Genomic DNA, 19,848 nt, shown 5'->3' with positions numbered 1-19,848 from the left:
ATTTTTGTTGCCCTTGGCCGGTGTCTCTTCTACATAAAAAAAAATAAATAAATAAAGCTTCAAGCCACGTAATGAAGCGCTCATTGCTTAATACAGTAAAATCCCTCTCATCTGGTATTCGAGTATCCGGCAGCTTCAAGTATCCGGCACATTTTTCCCCGAGCCTTAAAGTCAATAAAAAATTAATGTGTACTCATAAAATCGATTAAAATTCCCGCGCAAGGCATACTTTGTCCCCTCGCCACCAGAGCGCACTGCTTCGCGCCACCCGCGGCCCACTGCACTGTGTTTACTCAGTGACTCAGTCCCGCGTGTGCACTGTTTATCGCCTGACGCCTTCATCATGCCTAAAGTTGTAGAAAAGAGGAAGCGTGTTGTGCTTACACTTAAGCAGCTGATCAGATCAGCTGCTGATTAAGATCAGCTGATCTTTGTTATGGTAAGATGCGTGAGTGTAGGGTGGTGATTGTGGACATAATTTCACTTCTATTCAAGTATCCGGCAATATTCAAGTATCCGGCATGTCGGCGGTCCCGTTGATGCAGGATAAGAGGGATTTTACCGTACATTCCACCATTGCCGCTGAGTCCTTCACCTCATCATGTGCCGCGCATTTTTTTTCCTTCTATTTGGAAAGCAAAGATCCAAGGGAAGCAATGCATACTGGCCTGGACAACCAATACCTTACGGCCATTCATCAGTGGACGCAGAGATACAGATTCATGACAAACGCCACTCCTGCTTTTGTTCCTCAACAGGAGTGACAAGTAAACGTTTTAAAAGTGTAAAGAGTGTGGAGGGGAGGTCTATAATATTTGATAATATGCATCCCAGAACGTTGCTACGCGACTTGAACCCCAGGCGCCGTTATGAATAATAAAGATGGTACATTCATTATACCAGACGCTAATCTGCCTGAGTGTTTCGCAAGTCACGAGCCAATCTTCTTTTTTCCAAGGCCGGATTCCTGGGTCTAGTGAACACAGGCACAGTCCCTGTGGATAACATTCTTGTGAAGTTCTTTGTGTAGTTTTTTTTTTCTTTCAAAACCGTCAATCTGTGTGTGTGTGTGTGTGTGTGTGTGTGTGTGTGTACTTGAATTATGATTGCAGGCATCGGAGATTTTCGTGGCTAAAATCGGAATATATATATATATATATATATATATATATATATATATATATATATATATATATATATATATATATATATATATATATATATATATATATATATATATATATATATATATATATATATATATGTATATATATTATTATTATTATTATTATTATTATTACGGCCATCGTACCCGGCCTCGTCAACCACTAATCTCTCCAACCAACCATCGGCTTCGAATACCGCCTTGACCACACCGTAGCGGTATCATAAAGACGAAGCTTTAGAAACACGTCTCGACTCACGTCTCGATCAAGCTAACCAAGCTGACGACTGACTTTCACCTCCACATCTCGTCGGTCGTAATCGCTTCTTGCAGTTGGAACCATCGTTTCTCCTGCTGCGTGGATTCGGTAGCATCGTGAGTTAAAAAAAGACGTGATGAACACTCACACACATACACTCACACTCTTAATTACGTACACGCCTGAACTACTTATATTTGTATTGTATTTTGGGTATATATTTGTGTTTCTTTATTGCTTATCATCTGGTACATGTTACATTAACTTTTTTGCTTATGAACTTGTATATGTTACAATAACATATTGCTCATTAACCTGTGCATGTTTCGTCAACTTTGATTTTCCTTATTGCTCATTAGCTTGTACATGTTATGGTAACTGTACTATAACATACTTACTTGAACCCAAGCGGGATCACTGTGTCCTAGATAAGTTGCATGCGCTATGCCAGCTTCAGGTAGTGGATATTTAGTTTAATAATGATTAACTTTTATTTCATACTCGTTTCACTACCTTATGCTATAAGAAAGGGTACAACATACCCCTAGTCGGCCAACTTCTACCCGTGCTTGTAACAGTATTATATATATATATATATATATATATATATATATATATATATATATATATATATATATATATATATATATATATATATATATATATTTCATACATCACGAAAAAAGAGGTTGATTTATTTTTTTTAGAGGTTGATTTATTTTTTTTAGAACTTATCTAAGTACATTTAGCATTGCAAAGGAAGAAAATGTAAAAATTGAGCATCTCGCTGCCAGTTGCATGAAACAGATTGCCGCGTTAACGAAGCTACCAATTATAATTCAGTACACCAGGTAATTAGAGCTAGTAAAGTCAGTTTTAGTAGCCTGTGGACTGATGAACAGCAGAGTGGGAATGAATGAAAAAAAAAATTGTAGAATACGATAACTTCATTAAAGATACTTGCCACTCATAATCGATAAGCGAGCTGATAAGGAGAAACAGCAAATTAAGTCTTACGTAACGCGTCGATAATGTAAAAGCCTTGAAGAAACGCATTGATTTCTGTGACCACTGTTTAAGCTCTAGAGTGAAGATATATTCCGGTAATAATGAGGCGCAGAAGTAAAACCCGTATAATGGAGCCGAATTTCAGATTGGCAAACTTCCGAGGTCTCAGAGAAGCACTGGAGGATTTGCCATTACCTCATGCAAATCAGGCAGAGGACGCACGCATGAATTTAAAGGCGGGGTTTTAGCGTAAACTCAGAAATAAAAGTGGTTATACAAAGCAGAAGCGTTGTTCACCTTCCGGTACATGGAAAGTATTTGGTATGTACTGGTTCTCTCTCTCTCTCTCTCTCTCTCTCTCTCTCTCTCTCTCTCTCTCTCTCTCTCTCTCTCTCTCTCTCTCTCTCTCTCTCTCTCTTTCTCCATATCTGAGATCCCTGGCTGAGAGAGATCCCTCCCTCCTTCCCTCTCTCCATGTCTGAGATCCCTGGCTGAGAGAGAGAGAGAGAGAGAGAGAGAGAGAGAGAGAGAGAGAGAGAGAGAGAGAGAGAGAGAGAGTGAGAGTGAGATCCCTGGCTGTGAGAGAGAGAGAGAGAGAGAGAGAGAGAGAGAGAGAGAGAGAGAGAGAGAGAGAGAGAGAGAGAGAGAGAGAGAGAGAGAGAGAGAGAGAGAGAGATAGATAGATAGATAGATAGATAGATCTGAGATAGATAGAGAGAGAGAGAGAGAGAGAGAGAGAGAGAGAGAGAGAGAGAGAGAGAGAGAGAGAGAGAGAGAGAGAGAGAGAGAGAGAGAGAGAGAGAGAGAGAGAGAGAGAGAGAGAGAGAGAGAGAGAGAGAGAGAGAGAGAGAGAGACCCTCCCTCCCTTCATGTCTGAGATCCCTGGCTGAGAGAGAGAGAGAGAGAGAGAGAGAGACTTTCAAAGTATTTGATGCTAAAATACGCAGTTAATGAGCCAAGTAGATACCACGTTCGGAGGTAATCATGGTAATTGTTTAGGATTCCCGACTTTAATAATGTGGAAGGTCAAGTGAGTGTGGTTGCCACCATTAGTGACCTGCCCTCTCTTTTCCACACTCCTTGACCATGGTGGAGTGCGGTGAAGCTGGTAGAGTGTGGCGGAGCTGATTTGGATACGCAAACTTCAGTAATAACCTCTACTTGCTGAGAGGCACGGCTTCCTCCTTGCTGTGGTGTTCATCGTCTGAGAAGCTCCTGAAGGTGTGACCTCCTTGCTGTGGTGTTCATCGTCTGAGAAGCTCCTGAAGGTGTGAACGTACCTTGTTTCAGCCTGCATAGTGCTGAGCCTGGCTTTCTGTGTGTCAGGGGAAAGGAGGAGCTCGGTTTAGGAATGACGTCAGCAGTGATTCGATGGGTTATTTGTGGGGATGCATTAATCGTGGAGGGTGACGTAGTGTTCTTGATTAAGTGAAAGTATTTTGTAGTTGGATTGAATGTTGTTCGGTAGATTGGTGGATCGTGGGGTGATGGATGGGGTTCTGTTAGACGAGGGGTATTTAGTAGGGTGACACCGACCGAAGGAATAATGTACGATATGGAAGGTTATGCACTTACGGTCTTCTGGTCTCGCGACGCAGCCAGCTGTTCCGGCAAGGAAAGCACTCTGAGCCCATTGTGACCGACCTTTGGATAAGACTGAGATCAATCACGCTAGTGTGTGTGTGTGTGTGTGTGTGTGTGTGTGTGTGTGTGTGTGTGTGTGTGTGTGTGTGTCTGTGCGTGTTGGAACTCCAGATGGGTAGGAGAGTTAATATGGACAGCAGTGGATGTTGTCGGAGGAGATACAATGCGCAAGCTGCCAATTGGATGCAGCTCAAGTGGCGGGCAAAGGTTAGGGAGTGAATACATGGAAAATGGGCAGAACTTGGCAGGGTTTTGTTACGGTGGGTGTTATGAAGCGGCAGCAGTCAGGTTCACACACCATTACTACAGCTTGGCCTTAATAGCCATTCTGGCCCTGGATAACGCAAGCCTACCTTCCTGACACGCTTCGCCCTCCATTTATTATGTACTTAGCGAATGGCTTACAGGACCAAGTGTAGGTAGTGGTGCAGGGTTCCCTCCCCACACCTGACCACAAAACTCTGCTTCTCTTTCCACACCGCAATGGAGGTTATCTCATTCTCTTGTTAATGGTAACGAATCACAAAACACTGGTGATCCTGTTTCCACTGGTTCATGCTAAGCGAAAGGGCGTTAGAATTTTCACCAATATATTTTCAAAGATTTGTGTTTTACTTTCTTCGTGTGACTATATCAGTTTTAACTCATGCGGGCGTTGCTGGAGGTCGACATCGGTTGTAATCACGCCTTGTTGGTGTTCCACAAAGGCACAGTGGTACAGCTAACTTAAAATTGACATCCCCTTGATTGAGTCGTGTAAGTGATTTATTTAGTGAGTATAATACGTGTGTGTGTGTGTGTGTGTGTGTGTGTGTGTGTGTGTGTGTGTGTGTGTGTGTGTGTGTGTCGTTCTTTGTGTGATGAAAGCAAATGTAGTTTTCTCGTGTGGTCTTGGTTTTTTTTTTTTTTTTTTTACTTTTCACTTACTCCTCTTTTCTGTTCTGTTGTCTCCACCATTCGTTCCTTATTCGCCCCACTTCACTCCCTCCTCCTTTGTCTTCCATGGTTCCAGTCCAAAGTTTATTTCCCTTTGAGATTAACTTTACAAACAGCAAGGGATGGGTGTATTCATCAAGTCCTAAACAGGCATTAAACACATTCAGGAGTGAGGAAGAGGGCGGGGAATAAAAGGAGGATTAGAGAAGGGCTGCTGCGAGAACCCACACATAAGAAGAGGGAGCGTGATAGGAAGCAACGAGGGGAAAACACAGTAGTTTACTATATTGCATAAGATAGACAATTGTGGTACGAGCTATTCTGTGGCCGGTAAGGAGTCACACGGACAATTACAAACTGGTAAAGATGTATTATTTATTGCCTTAAGCTCGTCCTGCTCTCTCTCTCTCTCTCTCTCTCTCTCTCTCTCTCTCTCTCTCTCTCTCTCTCTCTCTCTCTCTCTCTCTCTCCGTATCCGTTGCTGTCGTCTTCGTCGTCATTCTTGTTGTTGCTGCTGCTGTTGTTTGTTGTATCATTTTCATCTAATTGGTGTCACTAAAATGGAATAAACAGCAAGATTTTTGTGTACTTGCAGCTCCAGTGGGGGAAGGTACGCAGTGCTGTGGATTGAAGTGGCGTCTCTCACGTGTTTTTACTGTGATGAATACTGTGTAGTCCTGCAGCTTCATCCCCTTTTCAGATGGGGTCGCTGATGTGGGTGAGCCGCTTCCATCTCTCACTACGTCTAGGAAATATTCTTCTCTCTCTCTCACGCCTTCCTTCCTGTTGTCTTTCCATCTCTTCTCAGCTCGTCCACCTCCTTTACGGCACCGGCATTTCCGTCTCTCGACGCCTCGCACATTCTTCATCTCTCCTCATAACGTGACCCGACCACATGAGTTTTGTCCTGTTTTTTTTCTTTTTAAAACTCATAACCCAGGAGTGTTATGTTTTATTATTTTTTTCCTGGTCTTCCTTGCAAGAACACTACAATTTACATATTTCATATTCATTGTTTCCCTCTCGGTCCTCTTTACAGTCAATGACTTGGCTTTATTTGATGCTAATAGGATTATTATACTTTAAAGATTACAAAGAAAAATCTTTATACAAAATACTTGAGATAATCCATGACCGCTGTTTGTTATTTTCTGCTTGCCTGTGTATATGTATTGATTTATTTACCTATCTATATGTATTCATATATGTATACATGCATATACGTATGCAGTACTTATAATATGTACTGTAGGTAAGTAGATATCTGGCTCAGTACGTACATAAATGTTCTCTCTCTCTCTCTCTCTCTCTCTCTCTCTCTCTCTCTCTCTCTCTCTCTCTCTCTCTCTCTCTCTCTCTCTCTCTCTCTCTCTCTCTCTCGTAACTCATGCATTACGGAATGTGATTAACTGAGCAATACGAAAGATAATTAAGATGCAGTAAAAATTGTCACTCGTCAGTCTTTTTCTAAAGTTGGTAACTGGAATGAGGTAGTGTCTGAGAGTACCGTTTATATCTGTTTTTGTGTCGTTATTAATAAGGTTACGTCGAGCTGGTGTGCTGAAAGGAATCCGAAAGAGACTTAGATGTTTCGATTCATTCATTTACTTAGCCGACCATTTTTAAAAGAATACAAGTAAAATAATGAATACCCTTACACAGGCTGAACCGGGTGAGAGATATTCTCTTAAAATGAGAAATATCTGATATAGAGCACACTTGATTACTTATGTTTTTTTACGAAAGTCTGGAAGGAATATATGGTTATTCATCCAGAAAACAAAGTTCATCACTCGCTCACACACACACACACACACACACACACACACACACACACACACACACACACACACACACACACACACACACACACACACACACACACACACACACACATACACACACACACACAATGTACGTCGTAATTTGTTTTTCATGTACGTCGTAATTTGTTTTCAATCCTGTTATCTGTAACCTCATATCAAGTTTCCTTTCTATTGTTGCTATGGTAGACGGTTACTGTTCTTCTGTTCTTCTCCTTAGTCTATTAACAGTGGTGTTCCTGTCATCCACATTCTTCTATTGTTCATCAATGATCTTCTAATCCAAGCCTCTGGTCCTATCCAATCTTTCTTACGTTGATGATCCCACCCTGCACTTTTCCAAGTCTTTTCATAGTCGTATAACCCTTCAGGAATTAAACAGCTCACGCAGGAAAGCCTCAGGACCCACGACTTCTGATTACTTTAAAATTTTTGATTGGGGGAGAGCAAATTTAGTATTGTTCAATGCCTCAAAACTCAATTCCTCCATCACCTAACGAAATCTGTCAAGTGCGAGACGTGTAATCCTTCAGCAATTAAAAAGCTCACGCAGGGAAGCCACAGAACGCCCGACTTCTGATTACTGGAAAATTTTTGACTTGGGCTGAGCAAACTCGAGTATTGTTCAATGCCTTAAAAACTCAGTTCCTTTATCACCTAACGAAACCTGTCAACTGAGAGACCACCGGCAGATTAGAGGACTTGTGTTGGACGGATATTGCTAAACACAGAATTAGTGGCTGAAACAAGCTTAATGACTTCCGACTCCGATTAAAAATTGAGCCTTGAGTACGGAGGAAGCAATATGGTGGGTGAAGTATTTGTTATTTACAAATTCGCTTGGCGAAATGTCATTGTATCTGTTAATTTGCAAGTATTGAAAACAGAGGGCACGGCATAGGCACATTAGCCATCTAGTCTGTTGTCCTGGTGAGTGTGTTATTTACCATTCGTATTATATTTATTATTTATTTATTTATTATTATTTATTTATTTTTTTTTTACCGTAGTATCACTGTACTTTTGTTGTGATATTAGTTCTGCGGCAGCAAGCGCGCATTTGAGGCCGATAGTTCTTCAGGCGCACGGGTTCGAGTCCTGACCACGGTCCGAGGTTAGGAAGGGCATGCACTCCGGGTAACGGTTCCTAAATGCTAAAACGAAAGTAATCCCTCAGAAGGCACCGTCTTAGCCCTAATAGACTATGGAAAACGGACGTAAAAGCGAGTTTAGTTCTGAATTCTACAAACGTTCAGCCTTCAAAATGTATTGGTCTACTTTATTTGCTTTCCTTTTTAAGCAAGTAACAGGAAATACTGCAATACTACTTTAGGCATACACTCATGCATTATTATTTTTTATTTACTATATAGACATATAATGATATGCATTATTATTTTTTATTTACTATATAGACATATAATGATATAAATTCACAAATATTGACACTATAGATAACCGGGTTTTTTTTTCATTAGAACCTTTCCAATCAGTAGTCTATCTTTCTTTGCCTATGGAAGGTATGAATCAGTGGTTGAGTAACATACACAACTCTTTTTTACAGTGATTAACGTTGTTTATTAACTCCTCGGATCTATTTATAACCTGCCAAATGTCAGATTTTGTAAGGAGACTGTCAGCTAATCAAAGGACTTGAGGACAAGAAAAACAAAATGCAGTAAAGGTGTGTAGATGATTAGAGAAGTAGCTGCCTCAGGCGATAGTCACCAGATCCTGAGAACACACCAAAGCACTCTCAGATGATAGCTTCACAGCGGAACACAGACAATACTTGTCAGTTCTCATTTATGCAACAAGTCATCCCAAATTTGCGTAGACATGTTCTGCACTAGCAAACACCCTGTGTCCAATGGCTCCCTTCTCCCTACAGCTGTACGAGTATGATGGGGGCCAGAGAACTTCGGGTGAGTCCACATTTAGCTGGGTCACTCATGTCGCCACAACACATTACAACTAATATGTTACCATTCTGCAGTAGTGTAGTTATTGATAGTGACTATTATTTCAGTTACTTGCGACTGAAGAAGCGAAAGGGTAGGGGCCTGGTCGCTCATGGAATTGTTAATACCCTTCCATTCCCCACCAATATGTATTTTTAAAAGAAAAGTAGAAAAAAAGTAAATAAATGAAAAATAAAAACTTTTTTCTTGCTAATAATTATGGTAGTGGTTTGAAGGGAAGGCAGTAGACACCTGCCGAAACGATAATTACTCCCAGTGAGGTCTGAAGCACTGGAGCAGGGGGTGCTGTGAACTTATCAATAACCCAGTTGTGATCTCATTGAACGTTTCCCTTTGTGTCTCACAACACAAGGGTACAGTCACAGCATGACCTCTGAAGACTACTATCTTCCTTCACACAAAACTACATGTACCCAAATACACACACACACCATTCACTCAAAATCATAAATTAGTATGGCGACTCCTGCATCAGTCTCTCAGTCCCCTTCTGCGGAGGGGACCACAGATGTCCCCAGATCGGACTGTTCTGGTATCGACCCTAAATATCTTGACACCCCCCTCAACCTTTTCTGCATTAACGTCTGCAACATTCGCGGCCTTCTATCTAATTTTCAATCTGTAGAACACCACTTCTTCTCTACTAATCCTCCTCTTCTTTTCCTCATCGAAACAGGTGTCTTAGGCAAATGACGATAGACCCTTCTCTGTTCCTTCCTACATTATCTATCCTCATTTTCAATCCAAAGCTGGATATTGCGTCTATGTGCGCAACGACTTAACTTGCTTTCGTCCCCACGCTCTTGAATTTTCTGAGTTTTCCACCATCTAGCTACGACTACAGCGTCACTCTTTATCTGTTCTGTATACATCTCATATTCGTCTTTCCATCCTTTATTTCAACCTGATGGTAATGGCACCATTGCCATCTCATCCATCTCTAAAGCTGAACTTTTCGCCCAAAGTTTTGCTAAAAACCTCAACTTGGATGATTCAGGGATCGTTCCTCCCTCTCCTCAACCCTCCAACTACTTCATGCTACCCATTAAGATTCTTTGCAGTAATGTTTTCTATGCCCTTGCTGGCCTTAACCCTCGGAAGGCTTGTGAACATAATGGGATTCCCCCTATTGTTCTCCAAAACTGTTTCTCCGTGTTTGCACCTTGTCTAGTCAAACTCTTCCAACTCTGTCTATCAACATCTACCTTTTCCTTTCTGCTGGAAGTCTGCTTACACTCGGCCTGTTCCTAAAAAGTGTGACCGCTCTAATCCATCAAACTACCGTCCTATAGCTTTAATTTCCTACTCTAAAAAAAGTTTTTAATCTATCCTCAACAGGAAGATTTTTAAACATCTATCACTTCACAATCTTCTATCCGATCGTCAGTATGGGTTCCATCAAGGCCACTCTAATGGTACCTCCTGGCTTTCCTTAGAGTCTTGGTCATCCTCTTTTAGGGATTTTGGTGAAACTTTCGCTATTGCCTTAGACATGAAAAACTTTTGATAGTCTGGTACAAAACATTAATTTCTAAACTACCCTCCTACAGCTTCAATCCTTCTCTGACCGTTCTATTGCTGTTGTGGTAGACGATCTGCGTTCTTTTCCCAAGTCTGTTAACAGTGGTGTTTCTCAGGGTTCTGTCTTGTCACCCACTCTTTTCCTAATATTCATCCACTCTTTTCCTAATATTCATCATTGATCTTCTAAGCCAAACTTCGTGTCCTATCCACTGCTACGCTGATGATACCACCCTGCACTTTTCCACGCAGGGAAGCCACAGAAACGCCTGACTTCTGATTTCTGATTCTCTGAGGCAGAGCAAACGTAGTAATTCCTCCTTCTATCAACTCAACACAAATAACTTCCAAATAACTAGCCCCTCTTCTTCAGTGACACTCAACTATCCCATACTTCTACACTGAACATCCTCGGTCTGACCTTTACATATAATCTAAACTGGGAACTTCACATCTCATCTCTTGCTAAAACAGCTTCTATGAATTTAGGTGTTCTGAATCGTCTCCGTCAGTGTATCTCACCTCCCTAGCTGCTAACTCTGTACAGGGGCCTTATCTGTCCATCACACCTGTCTTCACATGTAATGGTGGTGGGGGGGGGGATTCCACTCATACCGTGCTTTTCGTCTTATCAACTCCTCTTCTTTGGCTGATCGTCTTCAGCCTCTTTCTCTTCGCCACAATGTTGCATCTCTTGCTATCTTCTACCGCTATTTTTACGGAAACTGCTTTTCTGATCCTGCTAGCTGCATGCTTCTCTTCCTTCCGCGGCCTCACCCTTATTCTGTCCACCTTTCTAATACAAGAGTTAAGCAGTATTCTCAATCATTCATCGCTTTCTCTAGTAAACTCTGGAATTCAGTGCCTGCTTCTGTATTTCCTCCTTCCTATGACTTGAATTCTTTCAAGAGGGAGGTTTCAAGACACTTATCCTCCATTACTTGATTTTTCCATTTGGAATTCTCTATGGGATCTGGCATTAAGTGGTCCTTTTTTTATATATAATTTTTGTTGCCCTTGGCCAGTGAGTGGCCTTCTTGCATAAAAAAGTTCTGTTGCATAATTTAACTCAAAATGCTCCATACAACCATCTGCAGGCTGACTTAGATCAGTGTCCCCAAAGAGAGAGAGAGAGAGAGAGAGAGAGAGAGAGAGAGAGAGAGAGAGAGAGAGAGAGAGAGAGAGAGAGAGAGAGAGAGGTTCTCGTGTTACTTGGTTATAGTGAAAGGCGTGGATAATGATTATGTTGATTATTCACTTGCAAAGCTTAATGTAACCCTTTTTTCGTGAAGTTGAGTACAAAAACGCTAATGAATCATCTGTGCCTGCATGTTTAAGGTTTAATGGGATTGTCCCATACTATTTTGGAAATTAACTTTTTCTTTTTTTATGATTGAAGAACTCGTTAAATTTTATGCGGCACTATTCCTGGTAGGGTAATGTTGGCAAAGGTCATTTTCTCCCGCGTAGGGATTGCAATTTGCAAAGCAACGAACGCTCTCCGATAGCGGTCAAACTTTTTATTTTCATAATCAGGATTCATTTTTTGTAATTATATTATTTTCCAATCTTTCTGCATCCGTGACGGGAGGGGGTGTGCAGATCAAGTGACAACCCCGAGACATTGTGTTAGTGGAGGGGGAACGGACGAGCGGCAACCATCAATTTACGAGTAGTATTAATTTATGATATGATAATAAAGGACTGCCGCAACCTATTAGCCTACTAGCTTTTTTGCAGCTTATGTTCTTATATTCTTCAAAGGGCTCGATGTGACTTCAATAACTATTTAAGGTTTTTTTGCAGCTTAGGTTCTTATATTCTTCAAAGGGCTCGATGTGACTTCAATAACTATTTAAGAAGGTTTCCAAGCAGTCTTGTACTTAAAAATAAGCGAATAATATTGACAACAGCTAGCCGAGAAGACGAGAAGAACAAGAAACTGTATAATGTAAAGGACAGGCATTCGAAAGGTATTTATGAAATACCCGGGGAAAGCCTACCAAATTATTTAACCAACAAAGCGTAGTGACCTGCAGACCTACCTTAAAGAGGCGTTGGCTCAAACACAGAGGCACCAAATCCTGCTGTCTTCAGTGGATCTCATTCGCTTTTGAGGCATTCCCACTTGATCTCGCAACAGAGTTGGACTGTGCTGGAACAGCCCGGAATTACAGTAATACGTGGTGCCCCGCAGGTTAAGGTACGTATTTCGGGATTTGATAATTCAAGTAATTTTGAGTAAAAAATATTATACACATAAGCTGTGTTTTGCTGTATTTTGCGAGAAATTAACGTGTAAGTTGTATATTGCGGGAAGTGCTTGCTTTGGTGAGCCTCCGCCTCCTTCCCTTCCCTCCTCGACTCGCTACGTACTCCAGTGGCACCTCGCGGCATTCGGTGATAATTTTTTGTGTGTAATCGACACTATCAAAGCTTTACAGGAAACATTTAGCAAATGACAGATTAAATTTCTTGTATGTGCCAGTGAAGAAAATGTACATTTATCACAATAATGCAGTGGTTGTTAAGTGTTACTTTTTAAACATACATGGCGACTCACTGCAACACTCAAACAGTTAACGTTTTTGACACCTAAGTGACGAGCCTCGTCAATCAGCTGACTGCCAAAGTGCATCTTTTTGCTGCGATGAAGATGCCTTCCACATTCAGTAACAGTGAGTATATGAACATGATATTCATATAATGATATTCATGACATGTTATTCATTCATTGGAATGCCCAGGCTGCAGCAGCATAATACAAACGCAGGGACCCAGACAAAAGACACCGAGATAAGTGTTCTACAGTGTGTGTCAGCTCTACAGTGTGTGTCAGCATGTCCGTGAGAGAGGATGTTTTTATCTGCATCTCCATGAGAGAATGTTTGTATCAGCATCTCGGTGAGAGAGGATGTTTCCCCGGTACTTCTACAGCAGCTGAACCTATTGGAGCAGCTCAAGATGGTATCGTCTAGATGACAATACGAAGCCCTACCATCAGTACAAGAATACAAATACACAAAGGGACAAACTTCACAGAACATAGCACAATTTGACCATTTCAAAAAAAACATCCGGTCTTCGTCGTCGACCGGGCAGTCGTCGTGAAGCTGGTGAGTTGCCATTTATCTTTTAAAAACTAGCACTTAACCATTGTATTGCTGTATTACCTTTACACTTTCGTCACTGACACGTACAAAAAAAAATATCTGTCATTTGCTAACTGCTTCGTGTGTGTGTGTGTGTGTGTGTGTGTGTATATATATATATATATATATATATATATATATATATATATATATATATATATATATATATATATATATATATATATATATATATATATATATATATATATATAATATGAAATAATTGTTTATTCTCAGCATTATTGCTTCTTGATAATATGCAACATTTTGTCTTTTGATAATATGCACAAGTCTACATACATGCCACATGCCGACAGTTTCTTGGACAGCGTCCAAAAACCTTTCCTTCCTTGCTGGGCCAAACTACAACAACACCTCTCCCTTCCCCCCTTCTACACCTCCAACACCCCCCATACCAGTGAAGAGTGGCTCCCTCGAGATATCAGAATCTTTTATAAATTTCCCAAAATCAATAACTTGTATGCGTACATTCGTGTACATTTATATTTATCAAGTTTGTCTTAGTCTGAGAGTGAATTACTCTCCTCGTGTGGTAATTGCATGCAAGGCTGTAGCTTATCTTCTCGCGTGTAGATTGTTATTGATGAGCAGCGGGGAGATCTTCCTCTGGCATAAGTACTAACCGCGCGCGCGCGCGCGCGCACACACACACACACACACACACACACACACACACACACACACACACACACACACACACACACACACACACACACACACACAGCATCTGGATCGAAACGTCAATTCAGCGAAGCCTCCTTCCTGGCCTTGAAATAATATAATAAGCAAATTAAAAAAAAAAAAAAATAGGGAGACGCCAAGACTCGAGGAGCTAATTTTGCAAACAGGATTGTCTTTTTTCATCATCATTAGACAAAATTTTCTTTCGCCAGGAAATGTGTATAGACTGTAGACACAGTAAAGGTGATGTGAAAGTCTCTGTCTTCCCATCACAGTGCGCCTTTACAATATGAAGTTGAACTAATTTTCGTATCCATCTATAAAAAGAAAAATAAATATATAAAATACATTAAAAGTAGTAACAACGTGTCTGTACGAGCGCTAACATCTCAGTCTCAACGGTGTAAGTGTGTTCCGTGATTTAGTGGTGCATGTAAGTTACTCAATATTGCTTTTAAAACTTTTATAATTAGATGTTCCGTGATTTAGTGGTGCATGTAAGTTACTCAATATTGCTTTTAAAACTTTTATAATTAGACAACAATGTGTCTATTTTCTGAATCAGGGTTTTGTCAAAAAGAGTATTAGATAAGATTATAAGTTTATACAGTACATTAAAAACGAGCATTTTGTACGTTTCATATCTATTCTTTTTCATGGAACTGGGAAGTAAATATGAAAAATTAATGATGCTGACTGGCAGGAAGCAATTCTTCTGATTACGAGTATAAAAATGTTGCGAAATTTTGCTTAAAGCGGAAAGGAAGAGAGCGCGTTATTATATTCCAAGCTGTGAGCACCAGTAAAGGCTGCCGGCTTAATTACGCCACGCGGGCCAGGCTTCTGCACCTCCTATATCGTGCCATTAGAGAGAGAGAGAGAGAGAGAGAGAGAGAGAGAGAGAGAGAGAGAGAGAGAGAGAGAGAGAGAGAGCATAATACTTTCCCTCCTCTAAAAGGCTCTCGTATTCAGAACTATTTTTCTCCGCCAGATGGTGTTATACGAATTTACATTTACTCAATAACTCCACTGAATAATAATTGACATGTATTAAAATATGTATTGGATTTTCTCTCTCTCTCTCTCTCTCTCTCTCTCTCTCTCTCTCTCTCTCTCTCTCTCTCTCTCTCTCTCTCTCTCTCTCTCTCTCTCTCTCTCTCTCTCTCTCTCTCTCTCTCTCTTATATTATCTTAGCCATGCAGTAATTCTGTATAGGATCATTCTCATCTGATGTATACTATTTAATATTGTTCTCAGTTCTTAAGCGTACCTTGCCTGTCCCTGCACCGCCTTGTCATATCTGTGGTAATGTTTTTTAATGTTATACATTTATTGAGATGAGTTATGTCATTACCTGAGAGAGAGAGAGAGAGAGAGAGAGAGAGAGAGAGAGAGAGAGAGAGAGAGAGAGAGAGAGAGAGAAATCCAGACAGGCAGACACATATCAGACATACACAAACTCAGACACATGAGAGGGCACGTGCCTCACGAAGAGTCGCGCAATAAATATATATATATATATATATATATATATATATATATATATATATATATATATATATATATATATATATATATATATATATATATATATATATATATATATATATAATCAATTAAGTAAATAAAAATAGAAAATAAATAAAAAAAAAATCTGTCAAAGATAAAGAGCAGAAAAGAACAATCCATGATAACAGGAAGGGAAGGGAAAAAGGAGGAAGAGGAGGAGGGGACTGGAAGAAAGAGAAGCAATGAAGAGGAAGGGAAAGAGGAAGGGGAGACAAGAGGAAAGAGGATATGGCTCAGTAAATTTCAAAGGGAAAATAACAAGGAGACAGAGACAGAGAGAGAGAGAGAGAGAGAGAGAGAGAGAGAGAGAGAGAGAGAGAGAGAGAGAGAGAGAGAGAGAGAGAGAGAGAGAGAGAAATCCCTCGCTAAAAGGAAAAAAAAAGATAAATGGTTAAGGAAATGAATATTAATCAGATGTTAATGAATGAAAATCGAATACGCCTTTTTTTTTCTCTCGATTTAGCGTTTGAACGACGAAAGAATAATGCATGTGAGTAACTAAAGCACTGTTCACCCGACCAATGTATCCGCTTGTTTCGGCATCTCATGTTCTCGTGTTACCGGTAGCTTGTTTCACTACCTAGCGGACGATCACCTAACTTTGTTCCCGCACAATCCCACGCTATCCACTGTTAACAAGCACACCACCAAGCTAAGCCACGCGCACCTTTTACACAACCAAAAAGGAATGCAAAGTCTTACTCGACAGCAATAGGAACACTTTTTTGCTTACTATCTGGTTGATGAGGGAGCGGAAAGAAGAATTCTGTAATTTCTGGCTTTCAAGAACGTAACATTCATGTTCACTTTTACTAATTAATTATTTAACAAGATTGGCTACACAGGTAACTACATGCCTCTTCTCATTATATACAGAAGAGATACATTGTGAAAGTAGCGTTTCCTAGTCCATTATAGGATAGTGACACCTCAGTTCATGGGCCACATCAGAACTAGACCCGAAGACTGGTGTAATCTTTGTCTCTGGTCCTAAAGCCGTCTGTGCATCTCCTCCATCTCACACAGTAATATTATCAGATCCTTAGTCCACAAAAACTCCCCAAACATTATTTCTTCATGTAATTTATCTTGAGAAGGGCTAAAGAATTCCCGGAAACACGGGGGAAGGCTCTACCTGGCAGTAGCACGGAAACAGAACTTGCTGCCGAAAAGGGTTCCGAAACTAAGTTACAGAAAGAGAAGTTTCGGGAACAAAAGGAAACATCGCTCGTGTGAACCAGGCTTAATACAACACATGGGTGCAAGGCTGCCTTCTGTCTGGAGTACTCCTTCCACCTTTGTAGAATTCTGCACCCCTGCTCCCACGTGTGTGTGTGTGTGTGTGTGTGTGTGTGTGTGTGTGTGTGTGTGCATGCGCTCATTTAACATCAGGACATGTGAGCCTCATGTTTGCTATCGTGATTTAAGAATTTTCTTCTTTTTTAATGGGGTTTTTCTTCTTTCTTTACAGTTTTTTTATTCCTTACCCTCTCATTATCCCATATTTACTTTCCTTTCTCATTTTTCCTTCCCCGTCGCCTCTCCCTTCCTCATATTTGCACCGTGCCTCTGTCCTCTCCACGCAGGGTCCAGAGTGCCTCATGGTTGCCGCTCACCTGATTAGGTCCAGAAAAATGAAGCCATTCTTTCGGCACCTGAGCCACGCAGTAAATATGAGGAGGGGAGCAGAGGGATCAGCGTATGGGCCTCTTGACGACCTTCACCTGCCGCACACAGATGATGTCACCCGTAGCCTCGTTCACCCCATCCAGACTGTAGAGGGAAACTGTCTCTCGGGCCCCTGCTGGCCAGGAACTTTTTAATCAGTTTCGTGGTCGCTGAAAACGATGTGTTGAAAAATGTGATGTCGGAAATAACACCACGGCGACTGTGCCAGTCTTTAGTAGTGTAGCCTCGCCGCTTCCTTCATATATAGTACATACCCGTGTCCTCATTTTTCTTTGACTTGGCACCCAACATCCACTTCTGTATCCTTCGATCCACTTCTGTATCCTTCCTCCAGGTCTCCTCGGCGACGCATATCAACAAGGACGCGCGGAAATGTTCTCCTCTCTCCGTAAAAACTCGGGACACGATTCGTCCATTAGTCTCGCACCTTGAGGCTTCTCTTTCTCACTCTCGTAAACCCAAACACGATGTTGTGTCAGTAGACGTGAACAGTATCCCGGAAAATACATTTCAGACTAATTTGTAGTCGACATTTATAAATGTTAATTATCCATTATCACGGAGTGGTGGTGAAGAACTGGCACCCACCGGAGGGTAAAGAAGCGTGAGAAGATTTAATTAATTAATGGAAGAGTGTAATCACTCACCATGGGCGGGCGCTGCCGCCTCCTCCACGCTTAGGTCTGGCGCCTTGTTCCTTCTCCAAAAGTTAGTGGAAAAAAATAGAGCAGTCGCTTTCCATATGCAGGTGACACCAGCCGTCCTTCCTGGCCAGCCATGTGCGAGGACGACGAGGAGAGGAATGGCTGAACAACTGATGTTGAGAACAGTGAGGGAAAAAAAAAAAAAAAAAAGGAAAAAAGGAAATGCTGTATGTTAAACTAGTGAATTCAAGTAAAAAAAAAAAAGAAAAGTGAATAAATACTTTCAATGAAGAAAAAAGGGAAGAGACGAAAATAAAACGAAAACCTGAAGAATATCAGACATAGTGTACCAGAACAAAGCGTGGGTAAAGAAATTTTGAGCAAAAGTATGAAAAATATATTAGCGCAAATATGAATGGGTCAAAACATCCATGAAGGAAAGTAGAAGCGAGGGCGTAGGATAAGAAAAGGGAAATGTTTTTCTCTCTGCCAACTATCAGCGTTTCCTTATATTTAAGAGCAGGAAAAGGAAAAAGATAGGAGAGAAAAGTGAGAGCAAAGCTCAAAATTCCTTCCTTCCAGTACGATTCCCTCTCCATCTCTCTCTCTCTCTCTCTCTCTCTCTCTCTCTCTCTCTCTCTCTCTCTCTCTCTCTTTTTTTTTTTCTCGTGAATCTGTTTTGTTTTACTGGAAAACTGTCTTTTTCAGCATTGTTTATTGTGTTGTGTATGAGGGAGTGCTTTATTTGACGCGTACATATTACTATAAGTGTTATTGGTTCTACTGTTGCTGATGCTAGTACCATGACTATACTTGTAGTCAACGATAATGATGAGAATATTAAGTAATCTAATTTGGCTGTCTTAAAATTATTTTATCTTTTTCGTAATCTTTTCGCTAATGTTACTACTGTTCCTGTTTTGGTAACCGGTATTATTATTATTATTATTATTATATTATTATTATATTATTATTATTATTATTATTATTATTGTTATTATTATTATTGTTATTATCATTATTATTATCATCATCATCATAATGATAATAATAACAATGTTGATGATGATGATGATAATAATAATAATAATAATTAATAATAATAATAATGATAATAATAATAAAAATAATAATAATAATACCAGTAACCAAAACAGGAACAGTAGTAACATTAGTGATAAGATTACGAAAAAAAGATAAAATAAAGACAGTCAAATTAGAAAGGAAATAAATTTGATAGAGACGACAATACTACTAATAATAATGATAACTAGTAGTAGTAGTAGTAGTAGTAGTAGTAGTAGTAGTAATAATAATATTATAATAATAATAGTAATAATGAAAAAGAAAATTGAAAGAAAAACAGAAGAAAAGAAGGCATTACCGTGAAACATCGAGGGCGTCCATTCACGAAGTCTGCTCTTTATAAACGTTGAGGGACGCGGCTGGAAAATTAGTATGCCAGAAGGTCCTCTTACCGCGGCGCTTTTCCTGCCGCCCCGTTAGTATTCACCGCCCAGTACAGGATACATTATTATTATTATTATTATTATTATTATTATTATTATTATTATTATTATTATTATTATTGTTATTATTGTATCATTATTATTGTGTTGTTGTTATTGTTGTATTATTGTATCGTTGTTGTTGTTGTATCATTGTTGTTGTTATTACTGTTGTATTATTGTATCATTGTTGTTGTTGTTGTTATTGTTAGTGCTTCTGCTCCTTTTATCCATATGGGAATGTTA

The 19,848-nt window shown here is 40.2% G+C and overlaps 2 long non-coding RNA genes across 4 annotated transcripts in view; both read left to right on the top strand.

The window, feature by feature from the left end:
- LOC135089756 (uncharacterized) overlaps window positions 1-19,848 on the top strand; it is a 311,458-nt gene that overhangs the window by 60,575 nt on the left and 231,035 nt on the right. The window lies entirely within an intron of this gene.
- LOC135089753 (uncharacterized) lies at window positions 1,478-17,913 on the top strand. The gene is made up of 2 exons (XR_010261624.1): window positions 1,478-1,540; window positions 17,348-17,913. It is a non-coding gene; the product is annotated as an uncharacterized LOC135089753 (long non-coding RNA).

This window comes from Scylla paramamosain, chromosome 3 (genome assembly GCF_035594125.1).
Source record: "Scylla paramamosain isolate STU-SP2022 chromosome 3, ASM3559412v1, whole genome shotgun sequence".
Classification (NCBI taxonomy): Eukaryota; Metazoa; Arthropoda; class Malacostraca; order Decapoda; family Portunidae; genus Scylla; species Scylla paramamosain.
Note: the sequence above shows the minus strand (reverse complement) of the source record. Positions and strands in the feature narration are given on the sequence as shown.